Raw genomic sequence first — 19171 nt, 5'->3', positions numbered from 1 at the left:
AGTTAGCTATGAAATGTGAGGTTAGGGTATACTATGGGGTGGGGGGGGTAGTACTTGCCCCGTCATTTTTGACAGGCTATACGCTAGTGATTTAATAACCGTTCCATACTTCAATCAGCACTTATTTTGAAATTTAGCGGGGAAAAAGTCAGTGTCCTTCACTTATTGATAACTTACAGCAGTCAATGGAATATTACTTTGGAATGTGGACTGGCTTCAGTATACTTGCACAAAAACTACAACTTTTTAAATCTAAACGGATACATTTTGTTTTGTTTGTGTAGGGGGGGGGCAAATGGATACGTAATTCATTGATATGCACTTGTAAATAAAAGCAAGATATTTTACATATACAGAATTAAGTACGTTATATTAAAACGATTTTGATTTTGAATATGCAAGTCAAAAAGTCGCATGACAAGCACAGTCAGTATAAAGTAGCGGTGGAACGAATGTATATGAACTAGAAGTACAGTTTGGCACTGTTTGGCGTTTTCTACGTAGTGTCATGCTCACGAAAATGGATTGCTTTTGTGTAAAGTATGTAACAGCTCTTTCCGACGCAAAATATTCATACACTGACATCATAAAAAAAGTGCTCAGGTTTGTAATTTAGAATTTTCAATAATTAATGGCATTTCAGAATAAAAGGATATGGATCAACTTGGGGTGTTGTAACTATTCAGAAGGAGACCTACATCAAGTCGTGGTGAGCAAAATGTGGCATCTTATAACAGATGAGAACCTATCAACATAAATTTCAATGAAAAACGCCATCCACGTGCCTCAGGCAATAATATGCAACATAATCAAGAAGGGTCTACGTCTCATATGGCGACACAAGTCACGAGTACAAGGTTGATTCAACCATTGCATACCTCAAGTAGCTAGATAATGAAACGAGTATTCATGGTATTCCATATGAAGACATACAAGTCAAGTGGCCTATGGATTTCTGTGTGATCGGACTGTTGAATTTGGCACTGGGAAATCGTTGTCTTCATACACTAAATGCATTATGAAAAGGTAGAGCAAGGAGTAGTGTGCTCTGATCATGGCAGCGTTGCGACGGAGCCTTTTGAATGGAAACTACACTGCAAGGCTATTCTCAAGATTCACGGTTGTCAGATGGAGCATAACTGTACGTGGAAACATAGACTCCAAAATAATTTTAATATAACGTACTCAACCTCCGTGTTGTACTACTTTTACAGGTAAACCACTAAGTGGTAAATCATGATTTTTTTAAGATTTGAGATTCAATTAAATATGCATGGTAATTCCTGCAGATGTTTAAGTATCCAGTTTCGTACAACAGCTGTATAAGACATCTCGTAGTGGGTAACAAATAAACTTGGGTTCAAGATAAAACCATTCTACGAAATTTCTGACGCACAGCAAAACTTTTCCAACGAAATCTCTGTTCAATGGAAGACATCTTTACGCCTTCTCAAGCTATTCTACAAAATATTCGATGAATGACAGATAAGTTTACATCTTTTCAACTGTGAACCCGAAGTTCAGTGGTTTGCTTTCCGTTACCACAAAAAAAATTACCTTCCCTACTTTAGGGGAGTGGGTGAGTTCTAAGAGTAATGGTCAAATTCCACTATTCAGTCTGACACGAGTAGCCCTAGAGCTGGCTTGGTGGTGTTGACTTTCCCTCGAGTCTATCACTTCAAAACTGTAACGGCTTCGTAGCTTTGCGCGAAATTAACTAAACAAATAACACCGTTTACAAAAGTCTCTTGCGAACAGCAGACAGCTTTGGGTCCTCTCATGCCGTTCCGTGAAACCTCCGATTAAAAGAAGACAGCAGCTTTATTTCTTTTAATGCCAAGTTATGAAATCCCTGATCAAAGGCAGACAGTTTTATATCTCATATCGTTCTGCGAAATTTCTGATGCATTTCGTGCAGATAAAAACAAAAATGGTCCACTTTCCCATTGTGACATACTTGTTTCAAAAACAGAATACAGCCAACGAATAACACAAGCCTGCGAATTTAAAGTTCATAAATATTGTTTTGGTTTTAATACCGGATTTTCCATAATTCAGTTACGCTAGACTTCGAAAACAATATTAATTTTTTTCTATCACGTAACGATTTTTTACAAATTAGGACGAAAAAAACTCCTACTTAGATCAAATTATTATTTCGTTTACCACAATGAACATTTGTTATTATTATGTTTGTTAACAAAAATACAAACGAACTGAAGAAAAGGGAAGAATATTGATGTCAAACAAATATGCATCCTCATTCATCCTGATTTTTGTGTGTGAAATTACGTATTTTAGTCTCAAAACTACGTGTTGTGGTCTTTCTTTTAAGTATTGCGTTATGACGTTTTGTGAAAAATCTATAAGTGATGGAGAAAAATGGATATCATTTTCGGATTCAGCGTACAGGAATTACTGTAGAACATGTAAAACTTTCAAGACAATAAAACCATCGCAGGCCTGTGAAGTTATTAAATCAACGTTCCACACACCTTTTCAAATTGCAGAAGTATGATAGCGCAAACATTGCTCATGAAAGCCTGTAGGTTTCATATTCTTTTTCCAAAGTTGTTTAGGCTACGATTCAAATACTCGTTTTTTCCAGTTTTACATGATACACAACATTGTTTCAAAGGTTTAAATATGAGGCTAAAGAATGATATAAAAGCCATAACACTTAATTCTGGACTCCATTTTAGTTTTGAACTCAAAGCTGGAACATTGACACATGGAAATTCTTTCCTAGTCCAGATGCTATCTATGTTTATTTTTCAATTGCCAAAAATATTTTATGGTAATTACCGATAATAAAAGTAATATAAAACAACAAATAGACAATTTATTATCTTAATAATCAACTATTTACGTCTTTAGTACATAGTAAAGAACGTATCCTGTTAGTAAACATCTATGATTCTACGTTATCTTTTCTGAAATAAAAAATTTCAACTTGATTTTCATTCTACGACTGTTCTTTGTTTACTTGAACGACACCTTATACACACAAGAGTCTAAACAGCCAGGTCAGAGACAACATGATTCGGGTACAGCCGTTCATAATTTTAAACTTTGGGCCAAAGAAGGCAACCAGCTGGCTACTCCTGCCGCCTAAAGCGAATAGCAGGATTAGTTGTCACTGTTATAACGCAATCACAATTCTAACCTTTAGGTCACTCTCGTGACCTTTCATTTAAGATAAGACCTAATAAGTGTTGAAAGAGTTGTTTTTATGTATATGCTATTTGGTGCTGTGTGAAATGTCAAACGTATGTTAGATAAAATATATTGGAGTACTTAAGTCACATTTGATATTCATAGTTGTTACAACGGTTCAGCTAAACATAACAGAAGTTCGATAATTCGACCGAATAAAATTCTACCGTTGCATTTGAGGAATCGATTTTTTACACGTGTTGTACATCCACTTTTACGATCGTTGTTGTTGTTAAGCACAATTGGCTATCTGTGCGCTCCTCACCATAAGTATTGAATCCCGGTTTTAGCGTTATTAGTCTTGAAAGTTATCGCTGAGCCACTGGGGGACCACTTTTATGAGAGATTATAAAAAGTGTTGCACGTTTTATATTCGCTTAAAGTCATTTGAATTACTTTTTAACAATTATTTTGGTCATCGATGCACCAAGAGCTCATAAAGCATAAACTAGGTTGTTTTAAATGTTTATATTTGGTTAGCGGTGTATTCTCTTAAAGTTAAATCTGATAATTCAGATCAGAGATCTTTAGGGGCCAAGTATATCCGTTTACACCTTTGGGCTACTAACCTGAGAGAAGGAAGCTAGCCAGCCCGCAGCATACGCCAATACTAGGGATTTGTTCGTCTCTTTGAAATAAATAATAGAGTTAATTGTTACTTTTATAGCCCACTCATGTCTGAAATAGCGAAACGTCTTCACTTGCATCACACCCATTACCTCGGACCCTCAGATACCTTAGGACATGCCCGGGCTTTCTTGCCGATTTTTCTTGACAAACATGATTTGTTTCTATTAAACAAGTCTTTATTTTGAGAACTTATGAATACAACTTAAATAGGAAAAAGTTTTTCACGAATTTGTCTAAACATTGACTCTGTATAAAATTTAATTTGCATTTTATTACATTCAACTAATTTAATAGTCATCATATATTGCGTAAAACATTATCAATAAGTAGCCACTCTTCCTTTGAACATTAATATTTGTCTTTGTTAGTGTCAGTAATGGCAAGCAATAAATAATAATTCACTGGCGAGACTACACTGTTAAACTATTTGTTTGTTTGAGATTAAGCACAAAGCTATACATCTGCCCACCACGGGTATCGAAACCCGGTTTCTAGCGTTGTAAATCCGAAGACATACCGCTGTGCCACTGGGGGGCCCATAAATATATGTCTTACCAGGGGGAATTATTCTCAACAGTGCACCAAATACGTTACGGGTGCATCTTCCTTGTAGCTAATAACAGGAAACGTTACAATGAAAAATGAGGAAATTACTAAGTAAATAACGGCTACAGCGATTTTAAAGCTTTATTATCAAGAACTGTACTTTCGTTTGGTTTCCAAACATGGAGTTACTGAAAATGAGATTTTTGTTTTGATGTGTTGATATCGTTTAAAACCAATTATATTTGGTTTTCTTTCCGTTCATGACAGTGTCTCCTTACTAGTATATTATCGTTATTTTGCTATCAATATATTTTATGGTAACTTATTATTAAAGTAGATTTATACGAATTAGACATCATAATGCCCAAATGAAGTATAATAAATCTATCACTCAGAATTTTTCAAGTTTCGAACTATTATAAATAGTAATGAAGTTGTGAAAAAATGATATTTTAGAAAATTTAAAAGTTTTAGAGTTAGAGGTATCTTCATATCAGCTTTGAACAATGGAGAAAAATTGACGTTCGATAAACATGTGGATTCTAACGCGTGTTACACCTGCGTCAGAATATAAAACAACAACTCGTTTCTCAAACTTAAGAGTTGTTTAATAAAAAGACTCGGAGTTCCGAAGGTGTGACAAGGTGTGGGAAAGAGGAGAAAAGAACTGCTGTTTTGTCATTGTAGAAAGCTGATGTATTAGGCTTATCATTGTAATTTTCAGAGAGCTGGAACTAGGCTGAAGATTTCTTTTTAGTCCTATTGATTCTAGAATCCTTGAGGAAGGTATAACATTTAAAATATCTGCTCACTGCTGACGTGCCTTTCACAAAAGCAATTATTTTTTGTCTCCGTATGTAAGTTAATCACGCAAAGGGCTCTTTAAATGTGAAGTCTGAAAAAGAGAAACACGATCTGACACGCGAGGGTATAAAATCTGTATAATGTTGAAAATATTTTTAAAAAATTCATATGTCTAACTTGGCAGCTCCAAAACAAGCTTTATAATACGAAGCGATGACCTTTTAAGTTTTTAGAATCCCTTTTAGTTATAAACAATGCTCAAATTAATCCTCTTAAAAAAAATATTTTCAATCACAATTTCATTGCATTTGTATCACTACTCTTTCGACCAAGGTTTCTATGGGTATACGGTTAAGCCATGTTGTTGTTTGTAGTTAAGCACAAAGCTACACAAGGGCTATCTGTGCTCTGCCCACCACGGGTATCGAAACCCGGTTTCTAGCGTTGTAAGTCCGCATGCATACCGCTGTGCCACTGGGTGGCTGTGATGTAGGAACTACCTCATATTCTAGGAAAAAATGTGTGTTCCTTCGAATAAGTTAACGAATTTTCAAGTTAGAGATCTAGCCTAATAGTGGCGGATTCTAAATCCTCCACACTATAATCGGGCGCCTATACACATAAAACATCTGTTTAATTTTTCAAGATGGGACGGGCGTGTCCTAGTGCATGGTTATCGTGCCGAGCTGCATATCGATAGGTCCAAGGCTCGAGCCAAAATATGTTGATTACTATGCTCTGCACTTTAGCTTTGAGCACAGTACAAAACTGACAGTCAATTCTCTTCTTCAGTTAAGAATAGCCTTTAGGTACACGTGCTATCGACTCTTCTTAAAAATTAAATGCATTTTAAACATAACCATTTACTTGAAAGTACAAAATAATTGCACCTTTGAGTAAAAATGTTAATAACTTTACTGAGCTCATTTATTTCTCACATTTGGGTTTGTCTTTGTGCCATCTAATTATTTTCTTCTTCTAAGTTCCTGCCTTTAGTAAATTTGGACCCGTACTATTTCCATACATAAATGCTAGTTATTATACTAGCCTAACTAAAGCAGTAATGCATGTTTATATGTTTTAAGCACCTGTTAAGATATGCAAGCTTGGTAGTTAATAATAATTAAGATTTGAATATAGGCCTAATTCGTGATAAAATTTTATAGATGTGATAACCGTCAATCATGTCAAATGAACGGATCACGAAAATAGAAATAACTTCACAGACACACATTGGTATTTTTTCCCAACATTAACTAGGAGAGATGCAGGTCCCCATCCTGAAATATACGCTGTCCAAAAATTATTAACTTATCTTTCAGAGACTTGACATCATTGTTTCAGGACACCCTCTTGTAAAAGACACGGAATGATCTTTATATAAATATATATGATTTATATACGAAAATAGTGCTTATAACATGCCACTTCAAACTTTTACAAACTACGAAGCAGCTACTCGTAAATGATAGAGCCGATAATTGTCAAACTGTTAGCGTGTCGGAGTGTGGATTCGATTATATGAGAATCCATGGTTCGAGTCTCTTTGCTTCAAAAAATCGAGTTCCTCACCTTTAGGCTATGGGTACGTTATAGGACCGAAGGTAAGTCCCACTATTCGGTCAGACAATAGTAGCCCAAGAATTGGCGGTGGGTGACTAACTGTCATCTGTCAAGTTTATCAATACTAAAAATTAGGGACAGCTAACGCAAATAGTGTGTACCTTTGTGCTAATATCCAAAACTAAGATAATTAACTATCAAAAAATAATAATAATAAGTTCACGATTCTTTTTCACTGTATTTCAGCAATACGGTATTGATACGCTAAAAGAGAAGTAAACTCAGAAATTCAAAGGAAGCTGTCATGACAACAACAGTGCCCGAAGAAGAAGCGGTCGACAAATGATGACAGCATGTACAGAGCCGGTTTGATTTCATTTGATCCTTATCTTTACAATTTTATATAAAAACTAAGGCAATTGTGTCCTAAGAATTTTCCCTAAAGGTTTCTACGAACGTGTATTGATTTTTCCTGATCTAATGTTCATGCGGGAATGTGAAGTAATAGTTTCAAATAATCACTGTTTTCATGGCATGAAAAAAAAAAAGATAAAATCTCAAGCTGTGTAACTTCTGAATCTCCCAGAGCTTACGATGAATATGAATTCGATGCAAGTAAGATTTTCTGTACCAATTATCCTTCGTATTAATCGGATAGCAGCACGTTCAAAAGAAACTTAAAAATCAGAAAGTTGAAATACTTCAAAGTTGAGTTTTGTTTTACTAGGATACAGTGGTTAACATACAGTCCGATAAATATATGACATTTTTATTGGTTATTAAAGTAACTATAATTCATGATGACTAAAATTAATGGAGTGGCAGAAATAAAGAACAACAACTGACAGATTCTTTCTTTTTTTCACTGAAATTACATATTTTGGTGTGGAAAAGGAAAATTCACAAATAAATTACCAGCTAGTCCGCTGATATGCTAATGAATAATTAATTGTGATGGTATAGTCACATGTAATTCAAACACGTAAGATTATAAGTGATGAGTAAAGGAACATACATACATATAAAGCCTATTGTGTTTAATTGCTTTGCTCTCCCAAACAATACTGATGAGCTGTGAATTCGGTGAAACTAGTCTACTGCAAAGAGAGTAGTGAATCCAAGAATATATTTGCCTCTACATCATTCATGGATTCTTTTTTCTCTTCACTGAAATTACACGTTTTGGTGAGGAAAGGGAAAGTTTACAAATAAATTACCGGCTAATCTGCTGAATTATAATGAATTATTAAAATTGTAACGGTAAAGTTGCATGTTATTCAAATACCTAAAGTATTTTAAGTTATTAGTGGTGAATAAATGGCCATACATCAAAACTTACAAACTGGATAAGTATTTGAACTCAGTAATAACAGAGGTGTTGGGAAGAAAGTAAATAATAGTCGTTTTAAAATATTATTGGAAAGGCCATATTCTAAAGCAGGTACCAAAAATATGAAAGAAAATTAGAATAAAATAAATACTTCGAAAATATTCGCAAACAATGCGGCTTTAAGCCGAGAAAATGTATAATATTATAAATATATTTGTGCATCGTATATACTCGCTGAGCTATATTAAATTATGCATGTATTATGGTAATAAAAGCAATAATGATACTAAGCCTTAATCAAGAACACAATAGGAAGAAATAAATTATGTTACTTCAATCAAAATAGTCACTTACACTTTCAGACGAATTAAAATGTATAGCGAAGAATTGTGTAAAAATAATAATAAAAATGGGGAAGCAATAAATTCCAGTGTGTATGTTAACATAATGATAAAAAATATTCTATAATATTTGTAAGTATACTGAATATAAGTATAATAATTAATGGTTATTTCCACATTTAGTAATGCGTGGTTACTGAGAATCTCCAAAATCATTATAGAGTCAATAATACGAGAAAACTATATATTTGTGATAATTTTCCATGCCTGTCTTTAGAAATTGATCTGCTTAACATTTATTTTTAGTCAGTGTTCATGTGTCACCTTTATTTATTCTTCAAGGACAAACTGGGAATGGTGATGTAACCGAATGAGTGATATATAAAAGGAGTTGAGTAACGTAATGAGGATCAGTCACCTGGGCTTCCAAGAAGTGTTTTTGTATATTTTCAATGCACTGTTTGTTGTAAGTGTATCTGATTTCCGGTGCAATCAGCCGGAAACGAGAACGTTGTGTAAAAAAAAGGTGTTAGAGATGTTTTGCTTTAGAAATGGTCATGAAAAATGATATTAAAATGTTGTTAAAGTAAAAATAAAAGTGACACATGAAGACTGACTGAAAAAGAAATGTTAAGCAGATCAATTTCTAAAGACACAGGCAACAAAAAATGATCACAAATGAATAGTAAGTATTAGAAATATTAGGGGTAAGCATTGAGAGTTCACACTACATGAAAAACATAAAAAATATAAAATATTTTTCTGACAGAGAGAAAATCAATGATTGTTGATCATTAATTCCAGGATCTAGATTTATTACACTAGGTTGAACAGTATTTAGATTAGCAATCCAATAAGTTTCTTTTATCTCTCTATCAGCTTTAGTTTTAAAGTCAGTTTTAATGCTGATGAGAAAAACATCATTAATAGAATCACCGGGTTGGTTGAAGTGTTGAGCAACAGGGAGATATTTTTCGGTGTTAATAGAAGACTTATGGTTGTTGAAGCGTTCTCTAAGATCCGTTGGGTATGTAATACATACTGGTGATTGCATTTTTTACACTGTATGAGGTAAGGGGTGTTCCAAAATAAATCACACTTTTTCCCCAAATGCATAACAAAGTAAAATAAGATTTGAATTCAATCAAAAAAGTAATTCCAAATATCAATATTGCTTGATTGGGCCACCATTGTTCTCACGCACGAGTTTTAATCGATTTGCAAAAGATTTCAGCAATGCAACAAACGTGTATGTTTTTGTGGCTATCTCTGTGAGCACATCAGTGAGAACACGAATCAAGGTTTCACGTTTGTGTCTCTCGCATTCACGCAAAGTTTCCAACATTTCTTCGGTGCATTGTTGAACAAAAACTCCAACTTTTTCGACGGGATTTAAATCTGGAGAGTTCCCAATCCACATTCCATCACTTTTTCACGGACCACTCTTTCAAATTCAACAATTCTGAAACTTTTGAGGCATTAATCGGATTTTTAAAATCTGGCATTGCGATGTGTCGATTGGACGACTTGCATTCTCGGAGCATGTCTGCGACTAGTTTCTGAGCCATCCCGAAGGCAGCACATGCGACACGAACCTGATTTTTAGTGAGCACCATCATTCAAAAGTTTTCGCAAGAAATTAAATTCGAAGAGTCAAACACCCAAGAGTAGGTTGAAATGACGTTTTCTCACGAGTGGTGATATTAGCGGTCCTACCAAGTCCTACCACTTTATTAGGAGCCATCCCCTCCAACATACATTTTAAAATGCTACATTTCATTGCTTATGTAAAATAGACTGATTTTTTAAATGACTGAGCCTTATCAATTGTAAGAGCAAGGATCTATCCGACTTTACAAGGTTCAGGATAGTAAATGCCAATTTTATAAATATTGGCAAATGAAAAGGAATATGTTTGCAACTAGTAGTACTTATAGCTGACAATCGTGGTGAAAAGCTGGAATGAACAGACTTGTAAAGTACAAAGACATTCGACTTTGTGCCAATTCCTTCAACAGTGGTCAAGATATGATCCTGTAAAGGGCATTAGAAAAACTTGCTTTTGTAGGCAACAACCAGTCTAAAAACTGTTTATCTCAGATGCAAACAGGACAGCATAGTTTCACTGGTGAAGTAAAAGTATGGAAAACATACAAGAGATGATATCCAACTCACAATATTGTATTTTCACTCTGATAATCAAAAGTACTTTCAAGACGATCATGCAAAACTCCACCATGCTCGTATTGTCTGAAAACAGTTTGAATAGAATGACAGTGACTTCAGTCATTTTTCTTGACTATTAATCCGAATAAGCATCTATGACGTGAGATTAAACATTGCATTCGTCATTACATTCCTCTGGCAGCACCTCTGAATCAACTACAGACTATACACTGTGATGAATAAGTTACAATGGAATAAAATACCTTCTGACATAACCTGGAATTTAGGCTATACCGAATTCAAAGTATTAGGGATCCTAAGTCAGTTAGTGTAGTAAGACGCCTTAACAATTTTAAAAAGTGTAATCTTTCTTACTTGATTAAGCTATGAAGGATATCGGCAACGCGTCGTTAATTCTATATTTTAAAAATAATCACCTTTAAAAATCGTTTACATCAAATATACTGTGTTAATTAAACTTGAGCTATGGAAATGTCAGAAATGGGAAAATTGATGTTTCACCAAGTACGGAATACACTAATTGATCGAAAATGTAACCTTTATTGTTCAGTTGCGATGTTACTAATGTGGAGGCCACAGTAAGGACAGATAGACAAACTAGTGTTAAAGTAACATACATCAAATATAACGGGTTTTTTTCCATGTCCAAAGCGTTTCTGTCGACCCTATCTTAGAGTCGTCATAAGAACATTTCTACACACGAACGAAAAATACAGCTTCACTATGCTAAGCAAAAAAAAAGTTTGAACGTAAAAAATACTCATTTCGTTAATATTATTTGTGAATTATAATTACTTAAAGATGAAATTGCAAGAACTAAAATAAAAGAAAATTCAAATATTTTCCACTAATAATGTTTTTGGGCGAGAAAAAAACAAAAATTGCATTAAAGTTTTAAAATAGCTTTATGCACTGCCAATTCTATTAAGTGTTTTTACGACATCAGCGTTCATATGTGATTGGTTCTCATTGATATTGACACTGTGACGTACATGGCAATAAAATATTAAAATCAAATCAAACACTTTTGAACCTACACCTTGTAAAGGACTTAAACAGCATAATGGCGTATATTTCACATTAATAGTTAAGGTATAAAGCATCAATTTAATTCGGAAGTTACGATACCATTGACTCTTTGAGTTAATAATTATTGAATGCGAGAGATATCACAACTTAGAGTAGGCTTAAACCGATAAAAACTGAATAGTCAAATATAGAACTAAATCATTACACTGACAAGTTTAACTCTGTGGCATAGTTTCTTGCAGAGTTTTATATATTAGCAAATATAATTAATTAATCGTTTTATTGTAATATAATTCAATTTCAATAGGAACATGAATTTATTTGGTTCCTGATATAGTGATATATCAAAATACATAATTTCAACCTCTACTGAGGTTCTGTTTAGAAAGCTGATAAACAGAATATCTTAAAACTCATGCAATAACATTTCCATCGGATTTTCCTTACACTGGCTTGATTAAACAGTAGATAATCTTCGTATTAAAGCAATATTCTTCAGGAGTTGAAGATCCTACAACATAACATTTGCTAGGTCTACAGAAATGACCTTATTTCAGACATATTTCCCCGCTTATTTGAACCAGTACCAGCAAACTTTGTACATGTGATTAAATGTATATCATAATACCGGGTTAGAATAAGTTATTGACTGACTTTTCGAATAAGGACAGCAATAACTGATATCTTTCAAACTGTACTTTATAACTCTTTAGATGATATTTTTAGGTTTTATAAAAATAAGCGAGTGAGAACATCATAGTCGATATTCATAAATGTTCATGTAGGAAAGAAGACAGCTTATGTTCGTGGAGTTCCATATTCAGGTTCAGTGGTGACTAAAAAGTAAGTATGAAACAGCACAATAACAGAAGGCTCAATCCATAAAAACGGTAAGAAAAGCAATATAGACACGTTAATTAAATCGTTGTATGACCAAAGACTGACCCCTAAAAGACTGTACAAATGTATATAATCCAGCAACAAATCTCTCATCCCACTTCTCTATGGACTCTCAGGATATACCTAAGAACGATATACCACTTAATCCTATTGTGTCTTTTGTCAGTATGTATATGAGAGAACACAGGGAACAAATGCAACGAAAGAAATACTCAAGCATAAGTCTAAAACAATAACTATAATCTTTACTTTTTTAACACAAACGACTAAAATGTGCTGAGATCTCTACTATAGTACTGGACAGCCTCTAAGCTTGTATTTTACGTCATAATTTTGAATAAATAGACCAAGAACCTAACATGAATAGGTAATGTAAAAAATGATAAACTCCGAGAGGTCTCACAACAGATTGGTAAAAACTACCATTTTACCCTAATTTCGCACAATCAACAGACAGAACATGATACTGTGATACCTCTACCATTAATCCCATACACCTAACCCTCACATGATATTCCACCTCAGTCTCCACCTAGTGCAGTATCTCACAACTATATCTTATTCATATATCAAGGAGAGCAATGACACAGACACATGGCTAAACAAGTATAAGCCCTGTAACTTAAATATGAACTTGAAGTATCACATAGGAAGAAAATTACTGTAACTGGAACTCTTGGGCTGTTATATAAGAAAGAAATTAATACCAGTTTACGACTATTTATATCCTGTTTGCAAAGACTTTAAATAACTGCAAAACAATTGATCAAGGAATTTTTAAATATATACAAGAACATAACGAATAAAAGTGCATTCTTATATAGTTGAAGAGAGGTAAAGATCTAGCAGTCTTCATCTGCTACAAAAGAAAGACAATATCAACTGACATCTTAAAGTTCTATTATAGTAAAAAAGACAATAACAATTGATATTCTTAAATAGAAAGGAAAATCATAGCAGCTTATACCTTGGAGTTTTATACAAGAAGGAAGTTGGTAACAACTGATAATCTTCAAGATCTATATGAGAGGAAACTTAATGGTAGTTTATATACTTAACATTTTCTGTAAATTTAAAAATAACAGTAATAGAAAATCTCGAAATTATAAATGGAAAGAAGTCGATAATAATGATAGAAGCAAATATTTTAAAATTTCCAATGGAGTATCAACATTACAAGAATTCATACTCCAATTGCTCTAAAGAAAATACGAACGAAATGTTTTCCTGTTTACTAAGAGCTGACCTTGATAAATAAAGGCCTTTTGTACATAGTTTCCTTATTAACTTCGATTATTTGAGTTTCAGTTTTAACAACGCAACAATATTCTGCAAATTACAATTCAGAAATCGTATAAACAGCAAGCTGTAGGACAAAGTGAGTTAAGTTTGTGTAAGACTTATCAAATTTCAAGTTAAAGCTTCGTAGAAAATTTTATTTTTAACTAGAAAGTTCAACTTATTCTATTATTGTTTTCTATTAAATGAATTGCAGACGACTACATCAGTTGATAATGCTACATCAGTGTGTGGGAAAGGCGTGGTCCTGGATGCAGAATGTAAATTTTGTTGCTTTTCTTTTTTTTGCTATAAGAATGTAAAAGAAGTAAAACGTTAACTTAGTATTCTCGATATCACTTTTTGGAGATTCAGTTAACTAACTTGCCAACCATCACAATGTTAAATGTGAGATAATACATCTGATAAATAATAAAATTTCTAGTTACATGTATAAGATGTTTATACCAGTACAATGTGATTTTCGTTTGTATTGTTCCACTGTAATCGAAAATAAATGTAATGATAATTAATTTGGTTGAAAACTGACAACTTCGTTCTAATTCTATATCGTTCGTTCATATGACACTTATGTACGTCATTCGTTCATGACGTGTTCTATACCATTCCCTCCCTCATGGGCCCGGCATGGCCAGGTGGTTAAGGCACTTGACTCGCAATCTGAGGGTCGCGGGTTCGAATCCCCGTCCTACCATACATGCTCGTCCTTTCAGTTGTAGGGGCAATATAAGTTATGGTCAATCCCATTATTCGTTGATAAAAGAGTAGTCCAAGAGTTGGCGGTAGGTGGTGATGACTCATTGCCTTCCCTCTACTCTTTCACTGCTAAATTAGGGACGGCTAGTGCAGACAGCCCTCGTGTAGCTTTGCGCGAAATTCAAAACAACCAAACCTCCTTCATGATGCTTTTCGCTCATGACGCATTCTTTGCCTTTCGGTCATGATGTATTCTTTGCTTTTTCTCATGATGTATTCTTTGCCTTGTGCTCATGATGTATTCTTTGTCTTTTGCTCATGATGTATTCTTTGTCTTTCGTTCATGATGCATTCTTTGTCTTTCGTTCATGATGCGTTCTTTGCCTTTCCTTCATGATGTGTTCTTTGCCTTTCGCTCGTGACATTTTTCAAAACATTCGTTCTATACAACTCACTTGAGACGTGTTATTTACCTAAAGTGGATTCTCTTAACAAAAAGCAGGATTGATTGAAACTCATACAACGCAAAGCTTGTTACTGCCGTTCTACAGTGAAATATAACAATGTATTTCAAAGTATATTATGTTGGTGCTACTAAAAGGTGATTCTGAAATGTATACCTTGTATAAACGTTTAAGAACTTTAAAAGAATTTCTTAACAAGTCTGTACATCTTTCAATAATTATTTAGCATAACGTTATCTGGTATTCGATGTAGAAAACAATCACTGTTTCACAATCTGCAGAATTTTTTCATATCTCTGTAAATAACAGTATTGTTCATGCTTCTGTAAGCGCAAGAGAGAGAGGGTAAGTTGTTCTGATAAATTTAGGCATGTGGAAATCGCTTCGAGTTAATAATTCCATAACAAATCATGCAACTTATAAATTGAATTTCTTTGTGATTCTACGTCAAAAACAATATAAAAATTTCAGGTTTCCAGAAAATTTTCAGAACGTGTAAAGTTTTCACTACAATCTAATAATTAAGCCTTAAGTTTTTTCTGTTGAAAAAAAAACGACTGAATGACGAAAATACACCAAATTCACCAGTCATACAACAGTGACAACTATGGAACAACATGGTCAGGATATACGTGTGTATAGTAGACGAGACGACGGTGATAACTATCGTACAACATGGTCAGGATATACGTGTGTATAGTAGACGAGACGACGGTGATAACTATCGTACAACATGGTCAGGATATACGTGTGTATAGTAGACGAGACGACGGTGATAACTATCGAACAACATGGTCAGGATACATATATAGAGAATGAAAGTTTGTCTTAAAACCCAAATATCCAACTTTTAGATCTTTTTTGTCACATAATTTTTACATCACTTGGTGTTAAACCTCATTTTTGATATTTTTATAATTTGATATATATACACCAACTTGGGTAAATCAATATGTCATATTGAATGGTTAGCAGTGACAGTCGAAGATTATCAGGAAGATCAATAAACGCAATTTCCTAAGAAATGGTGTATTTTGTTCTATGTTCAACAGCTGTTTTGCACTACTGTAAGTGGCGTTATCTTCAGTGTGCTTCTTTGTTCTACTGATCAATAAACGCACGACTTACCAGTCCATACTGCTCGAAGTAGTTTCTAAGATCTTCAAGAGTAGTCGGAGCTGATAGACCTCCAACAAACACCTTCTTTGTTCGAGTTGCCATCTGTAACAAAATATACAGTCGTTAATCTGGTGTTAGCGAGGTCTCGTAGAATCAATTTCTATTAATTCTTTGTATGTTTATTGTATCGCTATATAATTAGCTGAAAAACAAAATTAAAATATAATATTAACTTATAAAAAGTTTATTTAAAAATATTTAAGAAAGAAAATTCAGAATGGAATAAAAAAATATCTGCTCCCATCGTCATGTTCTTCTCGGCTAACATCTGCTATCATTGTCTTCATTACTGAACTATCTCTGAGAGAGGGAGGAGTCTTCCTCGAAACTACGCTAGTTTGTAACTTTATAATTATGAAAACATATGCCGCGTACTTGAATGATTCTATATATATATATATATTATATGTAGGCGTTGCCATGGTTTTTATTAGGGTTGGGGGGCTTGTATCTGCTCATCGTGTGTTTTCCTTTGATATGTGTCCATGTACGTGTAAAACTGCACGTGTTATGACTAAAACTCGGTAAAAAACAAGTTATATTGAAATAAATAATCACGCAAGTTTTACAAATAAATTTGATACTATCTACTCATTACTTACTTGAAGATTATGTATGCATCACAGTTACATGCATGTAAATCCCCGTATAAGGTAGACATACTCTCGTTTGAATCCTTCAGTGTAAGCACCGTATCGTACTGACTGAGAGTATGTAGGTTGAACAAACAGCCACAACCTTCTGAAGCGTATTTAGCTCCTTCAGAATAAATGAAAATATGAAGGATTTGTCCAAGCCAGAACATGATTTTACAGTGTGGCTTTTGCCTGGTCAAACGGTGTACAATGCTACGGTACTTGCCTATTCACACCGTACTGAGGAAAGAAACCGCTGGCCTTTCACTACGTTTGAATACGTTATGGTTGTGTTAAGGATATTGGTTTCGCTGGTAACCTGCAAATAGATATGGTGGTTCGAGGAATTACTGTTATTTGTGGTTCAACAGGGACTTCTTTCTCACACCCTGAGATACGAAATTTCCACAAATATATATTTTATCTTGAATATATTTTGTTTTCATGAATACAGGATAGTGTTTCACAGACGCACTTTCGCAGCATAATAGCTGCTCGTCAGTATTGAAATAAGACCCTAATTTTACTTAAATGTATTAAACATATCAGAATCGAGTATAACATTCATTTATAAAAGTATCGTATTTAAAATAAATTGACTCCAAGTTTAAAACAATTCCACATTTAAAACGACATCGATAAATCCAACGTATGCGCAGTAAACCACATTTCAGACATAAAACTATTATTTAAAAATGATTTATTTTTTTATTTCATAAAACATTCATACAATAATGACTGTTCCCTTTTCACGCAAAAGAATAAGGCTCCTGCAATTAACCATTAGATCCCACATTACAGTTATAAAAGTGCTTAGAAGATGTATGTATATCATTAAAGCTGATCGTGTACAAAAACGTTTGAACAGCAAGAATCTACCATAACGTAGCCAACCTTCCTTAAGTATCGGTGGAATCGTCCCTTTAGTAGGCAGGTTCCTTAAATACAGCAAGAATCTACCATAACGTACCAACCTTCCTTAAGTATACATGGAATCGTCCCTTTAGTAAGCAGGTTCCTTAAATACAGCAAGAATCTACCATAACGTAGCCAACCTTCCTTAAGTATAGGTGGAATCGTCCCTTTAGTAGGCAGGTTCCTTAAATACAGCAAGAATCTACCATAACGCAGCCAACCTTCCTTAAGTATACGTGGAATAGTCTCTTTAGTGGGCAGGTTCCTTAAATACAGCAAGAATCTACCATAACGTATCAACCTTCCTTAAGTATACATGGAATCGTCCCTTTAGTAGGCAGGTTCCTTAAGTACAGCAAGAATCTACCATGAGATGGTCAGCCTCGTTTAGCTACAGTAAACATCCTTCCTTAGGTAGCCATGTAGTCTTTCTTACGGGAGGGAAAAAATTATCCCTAAGACAGCCAGTCTTTCTTAAATATACGAAGAATCCTCACTTAAGGATGCAACTATTATTAGCTCCAGCAAGAATCGTCATTTAGTACCTACTTACCTACCATTCTTTAAATTAAACACTAAGCTATGCAGCTTTCCTTAACTAAAGCTCGAACTGTCATTTAACTATAGGTACGTACTTAGGTAGCCGGTCTTATTTAACTACATCACGAATCACTACTTAAATAGTCAGCCTTCTTTAAGAAAACAGAAATTATCACTTGGATAGTCAGCATTCCTTAACCACAGCACCAACCCTTACTTAGGTGGCCAGCTTTCCTTAATCACAACATTAGTCCTCATTTAAGTGGCCAACTTTCTTTACACAGCTAATCACAGCTATCCACTAAGCCTAACTTAGGTGCCTAGCTTTCCTCAATTGCAGCAGAAATACCCACTTAGATGGGTAGTTTTTTTTAACTACAGCATGAATACTCACTTACGTAACCGGCTTTCTTTAACTGCAGCACGAATACTCACATAACTAACCAGCTTTCTTTAACTGCAGCACGAATACTCACTTAAGTAACCGGCTTTCTTTAACTAGAGCACGAATACTCAATTACGTAACCAGCTTTCTTTAACTGCAGCACGAATACTCACTTACGTAACCAGATTTCTTTAACTGCAGCGCGAATACTCATTTAAGTAACCAGCTTTCCTTGACACCACGTCACTTGCTTGTATAGAGGTGCACCACATCAGCTATAGGAGTGTTGGTTTAAGAATCTGAGAAGCCGCTAAATCTTTCTAATTACAAACAGATTCAAGGGTCTACATATACACCTGGAAAAAAGTTAAGCACCCCCGTGTTTTTTTCAAGTGATTCAGATTCGACATTCTTGTGACTGATTATAAATTACCATTCAATCTAAACGTGTTTATCAAATGAAATTATGCATTATTGGGCACAAGAAAACAAGATTATCACCGTAAAATAAC

At 34.3% G+C, this 19171-nt stretch overlaps 1 pseudogene; it reads right to left on the bottom strand.

Moving 5' to 3' along the window:
* Positions 1-19171, bottom strand: part of LOC106477718 — a 131650-nt pseudogene that overhangs the window by 68244 nt on the left and 44235 nt on the right.

Source organism: Limulus polyphemus, unplaced genomic scaffold (genome assembly GCF_000517525.1).
Source record: "Limulus polyphemus unplaced genomic scaffold, Limulus_polyphemus-2.1.2 Scaffold169, whole genome shotgun sequence".
Classification (NCBI taxonomy): Eukaryota; Metazoa; Arthropoda; class Merostomata; order Xiphosura; family Limulidae; genus Limulus; species Limulus polyphemus.
Note: the sequence above shows the minus strand (reverse complement) of the source record. Positions and strands in the feature narration are given on the sequence as shown.